We start from the raw sequence: 6,198 nt of genomic DNA on the forward strand, positions 1-6,198 counted from the left end.
TAATAATAATAATAATAATAATAATATATTCTTAACTAATTTTTATAATACATTACAATTATTATAAGATTAAAAAATAAAATAAATAAACATAGTTCAACGATGTTTTTTTTCCCAAGTATAATATAATATAATACGATATATATTTACCACTAGGCATGACTAGAGTTATTTAAATATATTGTGTAAAATAAAACTAGCGGCACACACGAAAAATTAAAATAAATCGACTAACTATTTTTTTTTGTAAATATAATTTTTTTTATGAAAATCGGCGTTGGCAAAAACAAAAAAACAAACAAAATACGTTTTTACAAGTTGAAACTCACAGATTTAAGTTTTTGGTCCTTTTTGTACATACACAAATATACACATAATAAAACACGATGTACATAGTATATGCAAGATGTTCCACGCACTGTGAACTACATAAAATACCGATTAAATAACATTGTGATAAGGGTAATATTAATTATTATATACCTATATCGAATCGGAAATCCATCATATGACAACAATTTTTAGAGAGCAGGAGAATAGATAGGTACACAAAATATTTTATTATTTTTATACGATTGTGGTAAGGCACATATTTTATTTGTTAACGTCTGAGGAGTTCGAAACGCACACTTACATATGTATTTATAATATGTAGAAACACATTTTAAGGAAGACAGAGGGGGTTGATGGCGGCTGGGAAGCGAATCGGAATGTGATGTCTACATGCAACATTAGCACCTAGATTTGATATAATATATCAACCCTAGGTATGGGTTTCTCAATAACACCGTCAATATAAAGTCTGTAAGTATCGTTTGCACGAGTTTAAGTGATATCACAACGAAATTTCCATCCGGTCAACTTTCAATGTACCATTGAATATATAATATACATAGACACCATGAAAAACGAGAAATAGTGTTAGAAATGACCAGTCGAGAAAACGGAACATCGCGCATCGCCATATTACACGAATAATATATAATTCATATAAATATATGTATATTACGATATTGATATTGATATTGATACAATAATACAAATTATCATAGATAAGTATATACCATAATATCGATATCCATAAAATATTATAATATATTGATATCACAATGGTTGTTTTATTTATATTTATTTGGTGTTATAAGAGAAATATGCGCGGATTGAGCTTCTATTTTTTAATTTGTATTATTCATATATCATATTCTTTTATTTTACAGCAGTTTTAAGTTTTATTTTTTCATTTTGCCAACATCAATACTCACGAAAAAAAATATGAAACATTTTTTCTTTTTATAATAATTATAATTATAATAATACGGCGAATAAAGCGAGAAGAAAATTTAAAAAATTGGTATAACATTAACCCTGTTTATCATTATTTATATTATTATTATTATTTATTTTTTTTTTTTTGGTTAACTGTATCCGCAGCAAAATAATTGATTAATAACAGACTTGCAAAAAATCACTAAAATGGAAATCATAGTGCGCAGAGACCTATTACTTTTGAGCAAAACAAGACGAAAACTTCAGTTACCCCTGAACATAAAAATGTGCTATTCATTAAAATATAATGGAAACGTCCCGAAAAATTAATTTTATTACATGATTAAAAAAAAATAATTTATAAGATATGAGATTTTAATTGGAAAATATTATCTTTTTTCTTTTTACAAATCTTAGTAACCACTCACAGCACACACATACATCATAAATAATAACATTATTGTTTCGTACAAAACCCAACGAGAAAATAAAAATTTTTTCAGTCTAACCGGCAAAATCACATTCGAGAACAAAATATCCTATAATTACTGACGAATAAAACACACAGAAAGCGGATAACATATTATATTTATCGGATTTATAATAATAATAATATAACAGATATGTTAAACCCCTATGTATTTTGGTCAGTAAAAAAGTTAGTAACTGAGTATTTTTTTAAATATATATATATTTTTTTTAAAATAATTTATTAAACTGTAATTATTATTATTGTCAAACTATCAACAAACACTATGATTGTCTGTTGTTTAAGTAAGGTTAAAGAACTGGACTAGTTTAGATATTTTATATATAAATAAATTTATTCTGTTAATAAACGAATATCTATCATATCAAATACTTAATATTGTTTAGTCTTTTCTTTGCTTGTAATGACTGCTGGTTCATGAGAACATATTGTTATTACCGGGATCGTGGTATTGAAATTATCACACCTTCGCGGACCCTCTATTATAATTTGAACGTTCGCTACACTTTCTACGACAAACATGATTAAATAAGACAGCACTATTTTTAATAGGAAATACAATTTGCGATATATTGTTACATATGAAACATTCAACGAAAACATGAAAAATAATAGATACTGGTAAAGAAATCACTTGGTTAATTTGGTAACATATCTTATATATTTCAACAAAATATTTTAACATGAATAAGTAGACACTATATATAGTGCTCGAATATAAGCAGAATATACCGGGTAACCAGTGGTAGGGGGCAGTGGTTAATAGTGTTGTTCGAGGAGTACACAACATTATTATAACGTAAATATTTTTAGTTGAACACATAAACACACCCGACTAACATTATTTACGTTGTGCATACAATAGAATAAATTTAATTCACCAATTTCCCGAGAAAAAAAAACCATTAATTATAACTATAATAATAATATTAATAATAATAAACAAAAATAAACAGAACACTACACTTAACGTTTACAAATTTTATTATTCATTTCAATCACATGGTTACAAATACAACTAGTATGAATTTATTATATATGAAAATACTAATACCCCACCCCCCGGTCATCTAAAATTAAGAGAAAAATGCAAGCTCAAAATTACGCAACAAAGTCTAATCCCTAATTTATAATTATTCATATGTTTAGAACATTTTATATTAATTGGAGAAACACACTTAACGACTTAAGGGGAAAATACCATACGCATATGCACATATCGAAATACGTACACAAAAACCCGAAATCGTTTACATAATTATTTGCCTATAGATTAAAAAAACCGCACTTTACTTCTTACGAGCCTAGAGACACTCACACATTTCTAGTCGCATGGGTACGAGAGACACTCTCAATATTCATTATCAGTCTCATAAAAACATCATTATCCATCAATAGGCTCAGCGATTTTAAGGGTTACATTAAAAATAAAATAACGCTTTAAGTAAAAATAACTTTTTCATAAATATTATACTCATTTTTTTTTAAAATTTTTAAATCAGTTTTATTCTTTAAATATTTAACTAATTGAACATCGTGGCACTTTTTAATCACAAATCTGTGTTTCGATATGAATTCGACATAACAAATAGGTAAAATGATGAATATATATAGGTAAAGAAAAGTTAACACATAGGGATAAAACATATATGAACCACAATAAAACCCCCTTTTTACTTATTTTTTTCAAAAATTATTAATTTTAAATAGTTTATTATTTATATTAATTTTTAATTTTTATAGTTTTTTTTTTTGATTATGAAACGTGCTATATTTATATATTTTGTATTCCTTTAATATGTCGTATTCAAAAATACAATAAAATGCACATGACACACACATGGTCAATTCAATTGAATAAAAAGGTTTTAATGAGAATTTTTAAATTCTACTGAGGTAATCACCCACGAGGAACTTTGTAAATAAACTAAAGAATAATCAATAACATCAAATTATGTATCTATATAATACATATATATATACATTTATACATATATATATATATTATATAAAAATAAAAACTAAAGAAAACAAATGGACAAAATGAGTATTGCTTACAAAGGACTATAATGTTTAGGAATGCACTCATGAATGGCTAAGAGTATGCGAATGATTACGGGTCAGACTAATTCGGTAGGAAATATAATACCCGAATATACAATCAAAATTAAAACGAATGTTTAAGTTAAAATCACATATGGGACCGACATTTCAATATGTATAATGTATAATGCATTCAATTCTGAGGAAAATTGTTTTTCTATCTCATTGAAATAATAAGATGAATGGGTAAGGGACAAGTAAGGATTTAATAAGTCGTCGCGATTCATTTTAAGTTTATAGTATTTGTTACACATAGGTCATACACACAAAACGCGTAATAAAAGTGATTATTGCTTAATAGTTTAGACAAAAAAAATGCCAGGAGTGTTAAATTGGTTTTTTTTGTGAATGGGTTTTTTTTTTAATATCACAAATAAGTGAGCAGTGAAATGTTAATATACATATATTTATATATATATATATATTAGTATAATGCATTAATAATTATTTGACTATGACTTTTCGTGGTAATACAAGATCACAATGCTCCTTGATAAAAGCACAAAATTATAATTATATAATAACTACATACCCCTGACACAACCCCGACTCTCATACACACCTTAACTTATATCTAATCTTAGAAAAAGATTCCATTATGTAAAATAACTTTTTTATAATAATTATTAATTATAAATAGTCTATAAAATAGAAGGACGATTTGTATATAGTTAACACTTGTGACAAATTATCTTAAAAATAATGTTATTTAGCTTAAAAAACTATTGACTAAAAATTAACCACACATTAATTTTTTTACATTTTTTCTTTCAATTTTGGTTATTTAGTTTTAATTTTAATTTTTAGCAAAAAAAAAATATATATATATATAATCATAATAATATAATAATAATAATAATAATAATAATAATAATAAAAATAAAAATAATAATAATAACAAAATAAACATGAATGGTTAATATTACTTTTTGGTTTTACTTGGCAAAGACAATTTATCTACGGATGTATTTCGTGTGTTTAAAAATTATCTAAAACTTAATTCTAGTGCAGAGTGCATCACACCACCCTTCCCCCACAAAAAAAAAAACAATTAATGATTCTTAATTATTTAAATTAAATTTAAATTTAAAACTATGGAAGACATATCTACTTGCCTTCTGAACACAATCAATCTTAAATTTAATAATAATTGGGAGAGTATCACTGTCCGTTTTTCATGTATTTTTTTTTTTTTTTGTTTTTTGGAACATTAATTTATTATAATTTATATGTATATATTATTGATGTGCCAAAAAATAAGAATACAGAAAAGTGTAAGAGAATAGAACACTAAAAAGGAGATCAAACAAATTGTGTTAACAATTTTTAGAAATGTTATTTTTTTAAATGACAAAAAAATTAAGTAAAAATAATTTATTTGTAGTTTAATGGCACGTTTGAAAAAAAAAATATATGGAAGTACAGAACAAAAATTTTTAACTGGTGATGAAATTCGTCAGTCGGAAAGAAAATTAATTTATATTGTATTTTAATAATAATAATAATAATAATAATAATAAAAATAATAATAAAAAAAAAATTCATATTCATAGATCACAGTATAAGGATAAGCATCTTTTAACAATTTTATTTATCACATGAAGCGTATTGGTTTTAGATCGTCTTAAAATTATCAACATACGTGTTTTAAAAATGGTACTTTTGGGAAGTCACTTCTCCAAAAAGACATTTACCCCACAATACTTTATAATACTTAAAAAAAACTATTTAATAAAATAAACCAACAGATATTGAGATCTACGGCTAAACTAATTTTACTGGTGATTTTTCCAAAGGGGATGGGGAGGGAAATTTTAAAGAACTAATTGACATTTTTTTTTGTTCTGCAACATAAAATATTTTAAATCAATTATTTTTAAAAAATATTGCTAAATGAACGTTTTAACAAATTTCATATTGTATTGCAACAAAATTGATTGTATTTAGAGATCATATTATTGTGCATGAAAAAAACATTATTTATTGGAATATTGTATGTATAACATAAATATATATATTTTTTTTACAATTTTATTTTCCAATAAATTATATTTCAAGTCTTCATAATTTGAATTTAGAATAAACTGACTTAAACACATTGCTAAAACAAAAACAAAATTACAAATGATCACCGAAAATGTATTTCAACATTTTGTATGCGTATGTGTATGTGTATGTGTGTGTGTATATGAATATTTTTTTTAAAATAATCAGTCTTAATTTATATTTAAGCAGTCACAAAAAAAAAAAAGAAAAAAGAAAGCTATTTCCCCCAAATTTGATTTAAAATATTTTATTTATATTGAATATTGTGTCTACCAATTTTTTTTCTTTCATTT

This window comes from Myzus persicae, unplaced genomic scaffold, assembly GCF_001856785.1.
Source record: "Myzus persicae strain clone G006 unplaced genomic scaffold, MPER_G0061.0, whole genome shotgun sequence".
In the NCBI taxonomy this organism is placed as follows: Eukaryota; Metazoa; Arthropoda; class Insecta; order Hemiptera; family Aphididae; genus Myzus; species Myzus persicae.